Source organism: Dasypus novemcinctus, chromosome 3 (assembly GCF_030445035.2).
Source record: "Dasypus novemcinctus isolate mDasNov1 chromosome 3, mDasNov1.1.hap2, whole genome shotgun sequence".
NCBI classification, from domain to species: Eukaryota; Metazoa; Chordata; class Mammalia; order Cingulata; family Dasypodidae; genus Dasypus; species Dasypus novemcinctus.
The window spans coordinates 96,214,357-96,230,518 of record NC_080675.1 but is presented as its reverse complement, the minus strand read 5'-3'; positions in this window follow the sequence as shown (position 1 = coordinate 96,230,518).

The window sequence follows — 16,162 nt, the reverse complement described above, 5'->3', positions numbered from 1 at the left end:
ACATAAATCACACAAAATGTTACATTAAAAAAATAAGAGGAAGTGGACTTGGCCCAGTGGATAGGGCATCCGTCTACCACATGGGAGGTTCGCGGTTCAAACCCTGGGCCTCCTTGACCCGTGTGGAGCTGGCCCATGCGTAGTGTTGATGCATGCAGGGAGTGCCATGCCACACAAGGGGTGTCCCCATGTAGGGGAGCCCCATGCGCAATGAGTGCACCCTGTAAGGATAGCCACCCAGCACAAAAGAAAGTTCAGCCTGCCCAGGAATGGCGCCACATACACAGACAGCTGACACACAAGATGACAGCAAAAAGAAACACAGATTCCTGTGCTGCTGACAACAGAAGCGGACAAAGAAGAACACACAGCAAAATGGACACAGAAAGCAGACAATGGGGGGGGGTTGGGGGGAAGGGGAGAGAAAAAAATAAAAAATAATTCTTTAAAAAAATAAATAAATAAGAGGTTCCCATATACCCCACTCCACACACCCCCACTCCTCCCACATCAACATGCTCTTTCATTAATGTGGTACATTCATTGCATTTGATAAGTACATTTTGGAGCACTGCTACACAGCATGGATAACAGTTTATGTTGTAGTTTACACTCTCTCCCAGTTCATTCAGTGGGTTGTGGCAAGATATATAATGCCCTGCATCTGTCCCTGCAATATCATTCAGGACAACTCCAAGTCCTGAAAATGCCCTAATATTACACCTCTTTTTCCCTCTCCTTGCCCTTAGCAACTCCTGTGGCCACTGTATCCACATCAATGATACAATTTCTTCCATTGCTGGAGTCATATTAATTCTATAGTAGAATACCAGTAAGTCCACTCTAATCCATATTTTATTCCTCCATCCTGTGGACCCTGGGATGGTGATGTCCACTCCACCTCTAAATTGAGAGGGGGCTTAGATCCCATATGATGATGGATGGAATTCTCCTGCTTGTAGTTGTATACTCTCACAGTTCCCTGGTATTTTGGTTGAGCATCCTCATCTTCCTGTTACCTGACCTGGGTAAGTCCAACAAACCGGAGAGTAGTTGTTACAATTCTGCTGAGGCTCAGGGCCCAGCTGGCACATTGTTCAGTCCAGAGATTCAAGTCTCCTGAGCATACACCAACCCCAGTGCCAACCACAGATTCAGTAAAAGTGACAGAAGAGTCATGTGTAGAAAGGTCACATCTGAGTCCAACTCCATTACACTCAGGAACACAAATTCCAAAGTAGAGCCCACTAGCAAGGCACTGAACTCCAGAGCTATCTGTCATGACCATAGGACCTGGGTGTCTCCATAGCCCTCAGGAGCACCATTACGTGGGGTTGTATCTACTTTGGCTGACTCTGGGCTTCTGCTGAGATGTGTGTAAACGCAACCCCTCTGATGACCTTCTGACTCATTTTGAAGTCTCTTACCCATATAAACTCATTCGTCTTTACCATTTCCCCCTTTTATTCAAGGTCTTTCTCTAGTTGCTTCACCAGCTGGCCAGCACCATGTATTGAAGAGACAATTCTGTCCCAAAAAAGTGGACTTGATAGGTTTATCAAAAGTCAGTTGACCACAGAGGTGAGTGTCTTTTTCTGAACTCTCAATTTGATTCCATTCATCAATGTGTCTATCTTTATGTCAATACCATGTTGTTTTGATCACTATAACTTTATACTATACCTCAAGCTCAGAAAGCATGAGTCATCTGACTTCATTTTTTTTTAGGATGTTTTTGGCTATCTGGAACCTCTTTCTCTAAATTTGGTAACTGGCTTTTCTATTTCTGAAAAGTAGGCTATTGGAACTTTGACTGGTATTGAATTAAATCTATAAATCAATTTTGGTAGAATTAACATCTTCACTATGTGTAGTCTTCCAGCCCATGAGCACAGAATGTCTACCATTTGTTTAGGTCTTCTTAGATTTCATTTAGCACTTTTTTTGTAGTTTTCTGAATACAGATCCTTTACATTTCTGATTAAATTAATTCCTAGATATTTGAGTCTTTCTGTTGCTATTGTAAATGGAATTTTTTCTTGATTTGCCCAACTTGCTCATTACTAGTGTATAGAAATGTTACTGATTTTTGTTTGTTGATCTTGTATCCTGCCACTTTGCTGAACTCATTTATTAGCTCTAATAACTTTGTTGTAGATATTTCAGGATTTTCTAGATACAGGATCATGTCATCTGTGAATAGTGAGAGTTTTTCTTCCTCTTTTTCAATTTGGACACCTTTTATTTCTTTTCCTTGCATAATTGCTCTAGGTAGAATGTCAACATTATGTTGGATAACAGTGGTGACAATTGGTATCTTTGTCTTGTTCCTGATCTGAGGGAGAGTTTTCAACTTCTCCCCATTAAGTGAGATGCTTGCTGTGGGATTTTCATATATACCCTTTATTACATTGAGGAACTTTCCTTCTATACCTACCTTTTGAAGTATTTTTTATCAAAGAAGAATCCTGGATTTTGTCAAATGCCTCTTCTGCATCAGTTGGGATGATCATGTGGTTTTTTTCCCCTTTGATTAGTTAATGTTATGTATTATCTTAATTGATTTTCTTACTTTGAGCCATCGTTGAATGGATGGTTAAATACCACTTTGTTGTGTGTATAATTCTTTTGGTATGTTATTGTATTGTATTTGCAAGTAGTTTTTTGAAAATTTTTGCATCTCTGTTCATTGGAGATTAGTCTGCAATTTTCTTTTCCTGTAGTATCTTTATCTGGCTTCAGTATTAGAGTGATGTTGGCTTCATAAAATGTGTTGAGTAATTTTCCCTTGTATTCCTCTTCCTTCAATTTTTTGAAGAGTTTAAACAAGACTGGTATTAATTCTTCTCAAAATATTTCATAGAATTCACCTGTGAAGCCATCTAGTCCTGGACTTTACTTCGTTGTGAAAGTTTTGATGACTGATTCAATCTCTTTAATTATTTATGAACTCTCTTAGTTTCTGTTTATCTGTGAATATTTTAAATTCACCATCATATTTGAAGGACAGTTTTGCCAGATGAAGAATTCTTGACTGGTTGTCTTTCTTTTTGAGTACTTTAATTATATCATACCTTCTTGCCTCCATGGTTTCTGAAGAGAAATCTGCATTAAGTGTAATTGGATGATATTATGTGATGTTGTGCTTTTCCCTTGTTGCTTTCAGAATCTTCTCTTTATGTTTGGCATTTAGCATTCTGAATATTATGTGTCTTGAGGAAGGTCTATTTGGATTTATTCTGGACATGTACATTCATGTCTTTCATGAGAGCTGGGAATTTTTCACCATTATTTCCTCAAATACACTTTCTGCCCCTTTCACCTTTTTGTCTCCTTCTGTAACTCTCATAACATGCATGTTGGTGTGCTTTGTGTTATCTTTCAACTCTCTGAGTCCCTCCTCAATTTTTTTCTATGTTTTCTCTCTCTCTGTTCTCTCTTTTCAGTTTCAGTTGTTCTTTCCTCTACATCACAGATTCTTTCTTTCATGCTTTCAAATCTGCAGTTGTGTGCCTCTAACGTATTTTTAATTTCACTTATTGTGGGTTTCATTCCCATAAACTCTGTTATTTTTCTATCCAATATTTCAAATTTTTCTTCGTGCTCACCTAGTGTCTTTCTTAATATCTTTTATTTCTTTAGCCATGTTGTCCTTCAACTTCATGACTTGAATTAGAAGATTTATATGAGCATTATTGATTAGTTGTTTCAAGTCCTGTGCCTCTTTGGGAGTTTTTATATTTTCCTTTGCCTGAGTTCTATCTCCCTTTTTCTTAGTATGGCTTGTAATTTTTTGCTGATGACTAGGCATCTGATACTGATGCTAAGTTTACTCTGATGTTCAGGTTCTCTCTTGCCTAAGGAGTTACTGTTAAGTGGCTGTGTGCTACCACTGTTCTCTGATGCTTGGTTCAACTTGTTCTAAATATTTAGGATTGCCCCTGTTTAACTGCTCAAACCAAGGCTAAGAACCCAGTAACGGGGTGCGGGCCAGTTTCTAAGTGCCTTGGAGAAGGGGGCAGTAAAGGAAACTGCCTCTTTTATTTATTCATTTTCTCCTTTTGTGCACTTTTCTTGTCTGGCCAGCAGATGGCAATCTTTGACAGACCTCTCCTCTCAGACCCCAGGTACTAGAGGGAATGCACTCAGTGCAACTGGAGGAGTGGGAAGGCTGTGCAGAAGCAATGCCCTTAGGGCCGGCCAAGCCTCACAAACATACTTTCTCAGAATCTCCTCACTTGTCTGACTACACCCACCTTCCCTATGCCTCCTCAACAATTAGCCCCAGGGCAATAGGGAGGGTGTTTAAGAAGTCAAACTATCTTTAGCTTCCTCTCAGTGCACCCAAGGTCACAGTCCCACCTAGCCAGGAAGTGTGGGACCTTTCCAATGCAGCAGACCAAGTTTGCTGGCCAAAATCTGAATTTGTTGTAGGCTGTGTGCCTCCCTCTCCCCTTTCTTGGGGAAGAGGACTCCTGCAACCACCTCAGTCTGCAGTCAGTGTAGGACACAGCATCCTTGGGTCTAAGGTGAATCTCTTGCAGACAGCCTATGGAGACTGTCCATCTCATATGTAAGTCTATTTCTGCAGACTGCTGTTTGCTCTGAAGGTTGGAGGATGGGCACCTGCTGCTGCTTTTGCAGCTTTACTCACAGGATTTTTCAGTCATCTGAGACTCCTTTCCTTTGCCCCACTCTCTTCTGGGTGGTATCTTGCCTTCCCCTGGTGTCCTGAGCCCCAGAACATCCCTCCAGACAATCTCTGCCAGTCCCCTAGCTAATTTTTCTGTGAAAGAAGTGATCCCTCTGCCACTCTTATTCTTCATCTTCCTAGAAATCTATGACACAAACTTTTGTCTAATTTACTGCAGAGAGAATGAGTCCTCTGAAGGAATTCTCACAACTTTCCCATCCCCAGATCTTCCTTTGTATATTTAGTAAAAATTGGTTAGCAGAGCTGTATTTATATCCTGCTTACTGAAGGAGGGAAGGATGTGTGTGTGTGAATGTTTATTTGTGTGTGTGTGAATGAATGTTTGAGTGTATGTGTCTCTGTGTATTTGTGTTTATCTATGTGTGGAGGATAGGGAGGGAGGATGGGAAGGGAATTCTCTCTTTGGCACCATCCAGATAGTCACAGGAGTTGGTCAGTCTCTTGGTTTTCCAGGCTGCTATGACAAATGTATGCTGGTTGACTAAACATCAGAAATTTGTCTTACCATATTGAATGCTAGAAGTCCAAAATTAAAGTGTTGGTGAAGCTAGTCTTTCTCTCTGCTTGCAGCAATCCTTGGGGTTTCATGTCTTTGTCTCTGCCTTCTGTCACATGGTGATGTCTTTGGCTTTCTCCTGTCTTTCTCCTGCAGTTTCCTCTGACTTCTGACTTCTCCTTGTGACCTTCTCTGACTGCTGGCTTCTAGTTTGCTCTTTTCATAAGGCCTCCAGTAAAAAGAGTTAAGACCCACCCTGATTCAGTTGGGTCGCACGTTAAATAAAAATCTCCAGGACACGAATTTGGCTTAATGGATAGAGCATCTGCGTACCACATGGGAGGCCTAAGGTTCAAATCCAGGGCCTCCTGACCCATGTGGTAGAGTTGGCCCATGCACAAGGAGTGCAGTGCCATACAGGGGTGCCCCTGCATAGGGGAGCCCCACATGCAATGAGTACACCCTGTAAAGAGAGCCACCCGGAGTGAAAAAAAGTGCAGCCTGCCCAGGACTGGGCCGCACACAAGGAGAAGTGACCAGCAAGATGATGCAACAAAAAGAGATGCAGATTCCCAGTGCCGCTGACAAGAATACAAGTGGACACAGAAGAACAAACAGCAAATGGACACAGAAAGCAGACAACTGGGGTGGAGAGGAAATAAATAAATAAAAATAAATAAATCTTAATAAAATAAATATATAAATAAAAATCTCCCTTGTGATGGAATTTATCTTCCAGTCCTGTCTCTATGCCTTCTGCCCATATTCTACTAACTTTCTATTCACCAATTATGTCCCAGACCCTGTTTTCCCTTTCATTCTTTGGTTTTACATTCTTAGTTTTAATAGTAATGTAGCCAAGACTTGTATGTAGTTTCTTGACTGAATTGAAATTGGCATTTGAACATTTTCATGGGATTTTTCAAGTTCTACTGCATCCCTCTTAACCAGTCAGAGACAAATGTGTTTAATGTACCTGGTCCATTTTGGTGAGCTTGTTGTTCCCCATCATTCCTACTGTAACACAGATAGCATAACTCAAATATTTGCATTCTTCGATCTTTTTAATTATGTCTGATATGCAGGCAGTATTTTGATTATCTACAGTCATTCTGGGGTCATCTTAATAATATGAAATTTAGAGAGAAAGTCTGAGGACATGTCCTTTCCATAACTTTCTAAGCATTTAACTTCATTGACAAAGAGAAAGCTAGAGATAAACTTGGGGGTTGGAGAATCACGAGGGTGCAAATGTATTTCTTCCTAAATGTGACATTATTGGGAGTTCAGAAATTCACTCAAGGCCTAATGAAAACAATTAGTGCATTGTCTTTTAATTTGTTGTTGCAATATTGACATCACACTTCTCTCTCTTTAAAATAGTTAAGGCAAAGTTAAATTTCACATTATTAATAATAAAAGTTAACATTTATCATAACTGTCAAGGCAATCAAAATATCCCTATGTATTATTTAGGATAAGTCTAAGCAGTGAAAACAATATAGTAGTTTAAGAAAAAAGAAGTTTATTTCTCTCTCACTTAAGAATCCCAAGGTGAGTGGTGCAGGTTATTCAGGGATCCAGAGTTTATCCATTGTGCTATTCTGCCATCCCCTAGGGGTAAGGCTTAAGTATTTTTGTGCCATGTACCTCTTTGGCATTCTGGTGAAGTCTATGCATTATTCAATGCCTAAAATAAAGTACACTGAATTACCAAGGAAATCAAATGTTAAATATTTAAAATTTTGTGATATAGTAATATGTTTATTAATGTATTCAATAAGATGTAAATTATACTACTATAATTTTGAAGTAGTGATCATGTAAAATGATATTTTGAGCTATTTGTAACTAGTGTAAAGTGAAATAAAAATGTGATTTCAATTTGCGACCAAATCATAAGTACTTTTAATACTGCCATGGTTTCTTTTCTACATTTATAACTAAAGAAATTGCAAAATTTCAGTTGGAGGCTGGTGAAAAAAGTTGTAATTTCCCTGCCCCCCATACCAGATCACAGCTCTTCTGAATTCTTCCATGGAGCCCTTGGAGGCCCATGGATCTCATGGTAAGACCTCCTGAGACATTATCATTGTCTGCATGAGGAAACCTGGGTAGTTATCTTGTCCAAGTTCTAGCAACAGAAAGGGAAGAGGGAGTGGAAGGGGCACATGGGAAGTCTTATGGACCAGACATGTCACTTTTCATCCTATTCCACTGGTAGTAATACAGTAATCTGATTACACCTAATTCCTAAGGAACCTGAAAAATGTAGTCTGGCTGGAAACCAACATACTCAGCTACAATTCTATTACCATGGAAGACAAGGAATTGATTTTGGTGGACAGCAATGAGTCTGCTCCACTCTTTACAGAAAAAGTATTTTAGCAAGCCCAAGAACTGATCCTGACATTGGGGGAAATCGCCAAGTACCAAAACAACCAATATCACCAATAAGTTACCATTGTATAGCATGGAAAGAGGTGTAAATGCTCTTGGGACCAGAACCTTCCCTTAAGTAGAACATAGAAAGTTTTCCAGCCTTCCCATGGCCTTACCTTTGGCTGCTACTCAGATTGCCACCTTCCTCTACTGCATTGCAATCTTTTTCCCATGAACACAAACTTGCTCTTATTCATAGTCACATCTCTCTTAATTTCCTTAATGAGTTTGAGGCATCTGGTCATGACACAAACTTTCCAAGACATTTTTTTTCTCCTGATTTCTCTACCAACCTGTTTTTATGTTCCAGTCAGAGGCCTTGGCCATTTCCATCTCATACGTAAGCTTCAACACTCTCACTTACACTCTTCATTCCAACAACCCATTTTTTAAAAAACCATCGTCTCCTTCCATCTGGCTAATGCTTTCTGAGCATTGTAACTACTTCTACCTACTAACTTAGAAAAGTATAAGACACACCTTGCAGAGTTGCTTACCCTGCATACCCACCATAGTTTATAAGAAACAGCTATGCCCAAAGATGTTTTCTTCCAACTGTTAACAAAATCTTTGAATTCTTATACAACTACCCTGCCCATGCCAGATTTCTTTACCCTCCATATGTCTCACCACACCACTCCAATTCAACCTCCCCTCCCAGTAGCTTGATGATTTCCCTAGATACCAACACTTCAACATGCAAATAAAAAGTGATCTGGTAGAAACATCTCTTAATGCTATACAAAAACTACAAAATCCAAACCTTTGCCCCAACTTACTCTTTCTACCCCTTAGTCCAACAAAGCACCTCTCTGTTACGCAAACCAATTCTACAGTTAGTTGAATAAAATGATTTTAGAGCTGGTTTGACTTCAACCCTCCTCTGTTCTGGTAATGTTGTCAAGAACAGATTTTAGAGCTGGATTGTCTGGCTTCCAATCAGGCCGTGTGGCTTTTACGAGCTTTTGGATTTAGGGTCAGTTACTTAATTTCTCTGTTCTCCTTTCTTCTAGAAAATGCAGATAATAATAGCACCTACCTTATAGCATTGTTGTGAAGATTAAATGTGTTAGTATGCATATATAAAATGCCCCCAAACAACACCTGCCACATACTAAGTTCTCTGTGTTTGCAGGAGAATATTTTGAGGTCCATAGAGATAGAGTCACCTGTCTGAGGTTATACTGTTAGTTAGTGGAAAAGTCAGGTCTCTGAACTGCAAAGTCAAAAGTCTCCTCTCCCCTCCCCTCCCCTCCCCTTCCCTCCTCTCCTCTCCTCGAATGTCACTTTGAAAGGCTCAAGACAAAATAAAGCTAACCTCCTAAATAGAGTAGGAAGCTGTCTCTGCCTCATTCATATAGAAGTAAACTGCATACCAATACCACAGCCCTTTATTTAATGTTTCTTCATGAAGTTCTGTTCCAGGTCAAAGACAGTAACATAACTCAGTATCACCTGCCTGAGAAATGTGTCCCATTGGTTACAAGAGGGTTTTGGCATGAATGGTTCAAGTACCATCTTTATGGATGAGCATCTCATAACACCTGGACTGATGATGTTAAGTAGTAGCCAGTGGTTGTAAAGACTGGAAATAAAACCGTAAATGGGCCATAGGTCTGTGTATTGACTTGGTAGAGATTATTCTTAACTTGGTTCTTGAAAATCAATATTAATATTTAAAATACTTCATTATTATGGTTTTGAGGAATAGCTATTCAGAAAAATTGAAAAATAAAATAGTGGCTAACAGGAAATATCAGGGAATTAATAGAAAGGAGTTAAAATCCAGGAAAACTTTTAAAGAAAAAATATGATTAGCAAAAGATTTAAAATTTATATTCAAGGGACATTATCTCTTTAAAAATTCAAATTAGTAGCCACAACCCAAGCAGCTTCTGTTGTTAAAAAATTAGGGCTGTAGGAGGTAGAACCAAGAGGTAGTTTCCAGAAACTATGTTTTGTTTTGTTTTTTACCTCCTGAACTGCTTTAGCAGTTGTTAATTTCTGCGGATACAAAAGGATACTGCTCCTACAGTTTAGTTTAGCTTGTTTCCTAATTTACTTTATATCAGGGAGGCCTTAAGATTTTTGACAAAGCTCATAGTAGGGTTTGTGAATGTATGCTTGGGGTTCACAAAAATTATTTTTCCACATTAAAAGTGGAACATCACATTTATTTGAAAAATCCCGGATTAACTAGTTTACATTGGAAATGACTGGGGTAGAACAATAACAATAACAGTAACCATTGTTATAAGCACAATACAGTGTTGTTTAAAAAATATTTTCACATGCATTGCTTCTTATAATTCTTAAAGTTACCCATTGATTCTAAAATATACCAGAAAATATGATGCCTTAGAAAACTCCACGGCTTTCTTTCTCAACTTGCTTCTTCACATATTGACCAAGGTGACTTTTCTTTCTCCCCACTCTCTACATTCACTGAGTCACTACTTGAATTCAAGTCTTCTGTGGATAACAGAAATTTCTTAGAAAGGACTCTGGATGTACGGGCATATGATAGTTGCTTTATTTTTTTCTCAGAGTCACCTTTCAAGTCACCCAAACTGAGCTACCATGAATTCCTCTGTTTTTGTTCTTTCTTGTTACCACAAGGACCGAACTGTAAGACAATTTACACAGTGTGAGCTGAGACAAACCTAGTGTTATTCCTTATTTTTCAAGGAATGCTTGACATGAACTGGGGTTAGTGCAACAGAGTTTCTACAAATGCCAAAGTATTCCTAATTCTAGGATTTATTTCCCATTTCAAAAGAAGATTCCGAGACTAAAAAACAGGATGGCATTGCTGACATGCTTTGAAGATAAGCTCTGGATAAACAGGACATTCTGACTTACTGATAACAAGGTTGCCCCAGTGAGAAACTCAACCAGCGTGGCTTAACTCAGAGCAGCCCTTGGACGTGTTGGTAGAAAACAGGCTCAAAGAGCTCACTTAAATTGCACCCTGACTAGACATTCTTTCAGTCCTCAGTGAGGGCCCCACAGTTCACAACGTAAGAGGCAATTTCCCTCCTTAAAGATCCTATAGACCAGAGCTTAGTTATCAGAGACTTCCCCAGATTTTTGTCAGGAAATGAGTCTAGGAGCCAGATTCTCAGTTTTCTCCTGATATCTCCAGTAAACCCCTCTCCTGGGTCAGCTCTCTTCAGGCCTTCCAAATCGTTTGTGCCAAAAGTCAGTCTTTGATGCATAACATTGTTGCTTCGGGCTATTCTCAGAGTGACCCAAGTGTTCTACATGAGAAGATACAGGAATAGGTTCACATAACTAGTCTGCTTTCTCCCCTACCATTTCTCTCTCTACCACCACAATCAGCTGGAATTCTGGACCTTCCACTGCTGCTCCTTTTTTCCCACTGCTACAGACATTTTGGGCTCAACAAAGGGGCTCTTCTGGTTCACGTACTGATGCCAGTTACAACTCGTGACGTGAATTCTGAGTCTAATTAAGGTGAGTTAGAGGGTTAATGCTGCCGATGCTTGGGGGAAAGACCCAGGAATACTGGAAGGCATCGGGATCTTGGCTGAATTTGTAGGTGGTAGATTTAGGAATGGAAAGTGATCAGACTTTAGGAATGAAAAGTGATCAAACTTGTAGGAAGCAAAGACTGAATTTAACTCTGCATTAGTATCACTGATATAGACTCCTTGTCCTCAGCCTTCCCATGTATAATGCAGTGAAGCAGCTTGAAGCCTGGTCTCATTTTGTTTAGGCCTTTGTGGCCAGGCACAGAGTTCCACAAATGAGAACTGGTCCTGTGGCTGAAGCAGCATTTGATACCTTCAGAGGTGCTCTCACATGTATGCATTTCATTGGATTCTCACAGGTCTGTGAGGGAGTCATTATAAGGCCGAGTGAGGATCCTGATGTTCAGAGAGTTGAGAATCAGGTCAGAGGTCAATTGGGCCAAGTACCCTCTACATGGTAGGTAAGAACAGAGGGGCTGATTTAAAGGGTAGCCTTTTCTAACATCTCTACACCTTATGCTTTGACCAGACTAGATTTTGTGAGCGTAGTGCTTGATTGGTCAGAGCAATGTTTCAGAACTGGAGTTCCTTTATGATGGCATTCTCAAAACCCAGCTAAGATAAATCAAGATAATTTACCATGGTGATAATTAGGGAAATGGGCCCTAAGAAAGGATGTTGGTAGTTGGAAGTGATAATGCGTTTTACACATGCTTTGGGGAACTGTTGTTAGGAAGTTAAGATGGAGAAGTGTGATTATATATAGAATCACTAAAATTGCATCCTGAGATATGATTTCAGGAGAACAAAGCACTCCTGTCTAGAAAATATCTCCCAAATATTTACTCATTTTCTACATTCCCTTAAAAGGTGACACTACTTTCTACCTCACAAACATAAAGCTTAAAGTTCCATTGTCTTTCGGACACATGCTCTCCTGATAGTTGATCTGGATGGTAAAAAGGAGCCAGCTGGAAGGCAATTGGTTCCTTAGTTGGGTGGGAGACAGGGCAGACAGATGTTTGGAATTCTTAAAATAAATTTTTTTTTTTCAATTTTATTCTTGGCTTACTCAAGCTACAGCACATTTTCAGTTCTTATAAATTTTATTATTTAATGAGACTGTTCATCTTTTACTCTGGAAACCAAATAGTGAAATTGGATTCAAGGGCCTGCACTGGCAGGGAAATGGATTTTAAGAGCTATGCTTTCAGGGCAGTATCCAGTTAATGTTTTCCTCTCTCTTCCTTGTGGATTTGCAGGTGTCTCTGGTGAGGGAGATGGCATCCTCTCTAAAGGTCCTGGGCTCTCTTGCAGTCCTGTTCTCCCTATGTGGGCTGCTTATACATGGCCAGGACCTCACCTGGAAGGATTTCATGAAACAGCACTATCTGAGGCCAACCCAAGAATTTGGCCTATACAAATGCAATGTCCTCATGAAGGAAATAGATGCTTTAAGAGGCAAAAATTCTCACATTTTCATCTATACTCTGTGGCATCATATTGATCGTTTGTGCTTCAAGACCTGGAAAGAGCGCTATAGTAATGTATATATATGGGCCAGGTCTCCCATCAAAGTACTTGAGTGTTCCCGAGATAATTCCAGCAAGAGCTACAAAGAGAGGAGGAGCTACAGCTACGTTGAATTCCACTGTAGCATGAAGGGGTATGTTGATAACATAGAAGACATACAGTTGCTAGACATTATCAGTGTCTAGAGTGGCTACCCACCACCCCAGGTTTTAGTAATGTTAACTGCTTCCCAGGTGGTGGTCCTTGCCTACTTTAACAGCTCCTTCTGCTTTGTATTTTACATGCTAATGTGTTCAAACTACTTAGAGTTATGTGTCACACTGTTTCTTGATATCATAACTTTGACTATGTTGTTTTTCTGCCTGGAATATCCTTCTCTCCTCATTTACCTGCTTTACTCCTACATTTTTTTTTTCAACATTCAACTCAAATGGCTTCTCTTCTTCAGTAACCCAGGATATTTCCTAATATAGACTCTCTTTATGCCTACCCAAGTTGAACAATCACTTCTTTTCTAAATAAATTATGTCATTCCAAAGTGTGAAGCATTTATATATGTGATGTGTGCAGAGTGTACACTGTGTGATTGGTGTGAGCGATATGGATGTGTGTGATGTACATTATGCTTGGATATAATTTGTGCTGGGTGTAGGTTTAAGGTGTGTATCGTGTGCATGTCTCACATGTATGCTCTGTCTTACGTTTATGGTGGGTATGTAAATGTTTATGTGCTAAACTGGCACAGGTTGTGACCAGGTATTGTGCTAGGCATTGATTACCATGACATTATGAATACCAACCAGGTTGGGGTGAGGGAAGAGGTAGAGCTGACTGAGTATAAACTATGTAGCACGGTTCCCAAGTCATAAAAGAAACCTGACAAGTGCTCACTGGTCATCTGTACTCTTTGGCTCCAGAAGACGAGTATTTTAAAATATGAAAATAGAGTTAAGTTGTTATTTCTGTGGAAGCTATGAACTCTCAGGATCAAAAAGACCTTTCTCTATCTGCCACAGTCTGACAGAGCTCTTAATGGATTTATTCCTGACGAAGGTCTCTAAGGAGGCTAGTGCATTTAAATGGATTAAGGCATTACTGATTATTGTTTCCTGGGGGCTAACATGTTAAGTATATTAGCACAAATGAATTTACCTGAAAATACTCATTTTTACTTGGCAGAGAAATAGAGTGGGAGTGAGACAACTATGAAATGCAACAGTGCTCAAGAATGGGGCTTAAAACTTAAAGTTTGTCGGAGGGAAGAGGAGTAAATGAGAGAACGATATATTTGAGACACACGGAACCAGAGACCACAAGAAGAGGGAAGAGAGATACAGAGTATTAAGAGAGGGGGAGTTAAGAGACACGGTTGCTTCATATAATTTCGTTTGGAGCAAGTGTGGGGACAGAAAACGCTAAACATTGAAGTACTTTATGTTCTTCAGTCTCCTGCACTATTAAATTTCTCTGGCCCTGAAGCAAAACAGAGAAAAGACCAAAGAACCACATTTTCAATTAGGCAACTGCTTACCTTCCTAGGACTCTGACCTCAATGACTAGCCAGTGAATCTAGGATGGGTCATCATGTTCCAAGTACAGATCCTCAGCTTTGCAATTTTCCGGTGCACCTGAGTATGAACGCACACCTGGGGAGTGACCAATACCAACTAAACTCAAAAGAGATTGATGTAAAAACAGTAGTTCTTCATTAATTATCGATTTACATATGAAGAATACTAATTGTATTTTTCACTTGATAAATGCTGCTTCAAACATAGGTTTACAGAAATAACTCATTTTTAAAACTTTTTAAAAGTTGCTTTTTATTAAAATGTTACCAGATGGTGATTCAAACCAGTATACAAGGAGATGGATTTAGAGACAATCTGCATAATAGCTTTGAGTCATTGCTTTGACTTTCCTAGCATCTACTTCCCCTAATTCGGATTGTTGAGCTGTAATTAATTTCCTTTGGAGGAACTATTCTTCCTCTTTTCGTGTACGGTATTGGTGGGACTTTCCATCAAGGTTCCCAGTCTCCTCTTTTGAGCAGAGCAATGATCATAAGATCCAAGATCTTCTAACTGACCTTTCTCCTGGGAGTCTGAATCTCAAGCAATAAATCAAGGATTTAAAAACAAGCAAACAAGCTAGTTGGGGCTGATTCATATCCATTAGGCCCTGCTATTTCCAAAAACTGATTTTTTGGCTTTATTTCTTCATTTTATAATCTCTCCCAGTTTGTTTCAATAAATCTCCCACCCATTCCCACCATCATGTAAATTTTCCCCCACAAATTACCTCAAATTGACTTGTGTTGCTTGCAACCAAAAAATCCTGATGGATGCAGCATTCGTATTACATATCTACCTTCAACATTTGTGATCCTCATGATTGTGCCAGAAATTATGCCATTGAAATTTTTGTATGTGCCATGCATGCTAGGTGCCTATACTTCAGGAAATATCAGATTTCTTAAGAACAGCACATAATCTCTCCCATAATCTGACCTCTGCCTGTCTCCCCAACTTCATCTCCTTCAACTTGCTACACATGTTTCCTTAACTGCAGTCATACCTAGTCACTTACTGTTCCAGGAATATGCTGTACACATTCCAGCCACTGAAATCTCTTTTCTACTCATTGTCACTCAGTGAAAGCCTGTCCAGTCTTCATATCCCAGTTCAGTCCCATACTCTAGGTTCTAGCTCATGGTTATCAACGCCTCCTAACTCATTTATACCTCACATTTGGCCACTTAGCATGCATCACTTTGCATCACCAAAAAAACTACTGATATTCAATAATTCATTCATTTATTCACTTACACAGCAGCATTTGTAGAATATCTACTGTGTGATTGTATTAGTCAGCCAAAGGGTGATGATGCAAAATACCAGAAATCTGTTGGCATTTATAAAAGGTATTTATTTGAGGTAGAAGCTGATAACTGAGAATTTTCTCAGGTATAGGCTGGGATAAGTCTTCTCTCTCTCCCGGGTCTCACTCTCTCCAGCCTCAGCTGCTCTGTTCTCTCTACAAGGTCTTCTGTAGACTATCAGGCTTTCTTTCTTCCCAGGGCTTCTGCTGTGTCTATGGAGCCATTTCTATTTCTCTGTGTTCTTATCCTGTGTGTTTACTTCCCGGGGCTTCAGCATCAAAAAACTCCATCTCTCTCCTCTGCCATGTGTTTTCTCCGTGGGTCCCCACCCACTAAGAGGGAGGGCACCCAACATCGTACTGATGTGGTTCAATCAAAGCCTTAATCATTATTTAATCAAGTAAAAGTGCAACTCATGAATCCAATACAATCTAATATGACCAGAGGAACAGACCAGTTTATAAACATAAGCCAATATTTTTGGAATTCATAAATAATGCCAAACTGCTACAGTGATATAATGATGAAAAAGATGCTTTCCATGTATTCAAGTGGATCAATTCTTCCAGAACAGTTGTTTATAACTGGGGACTTCAGGAAGT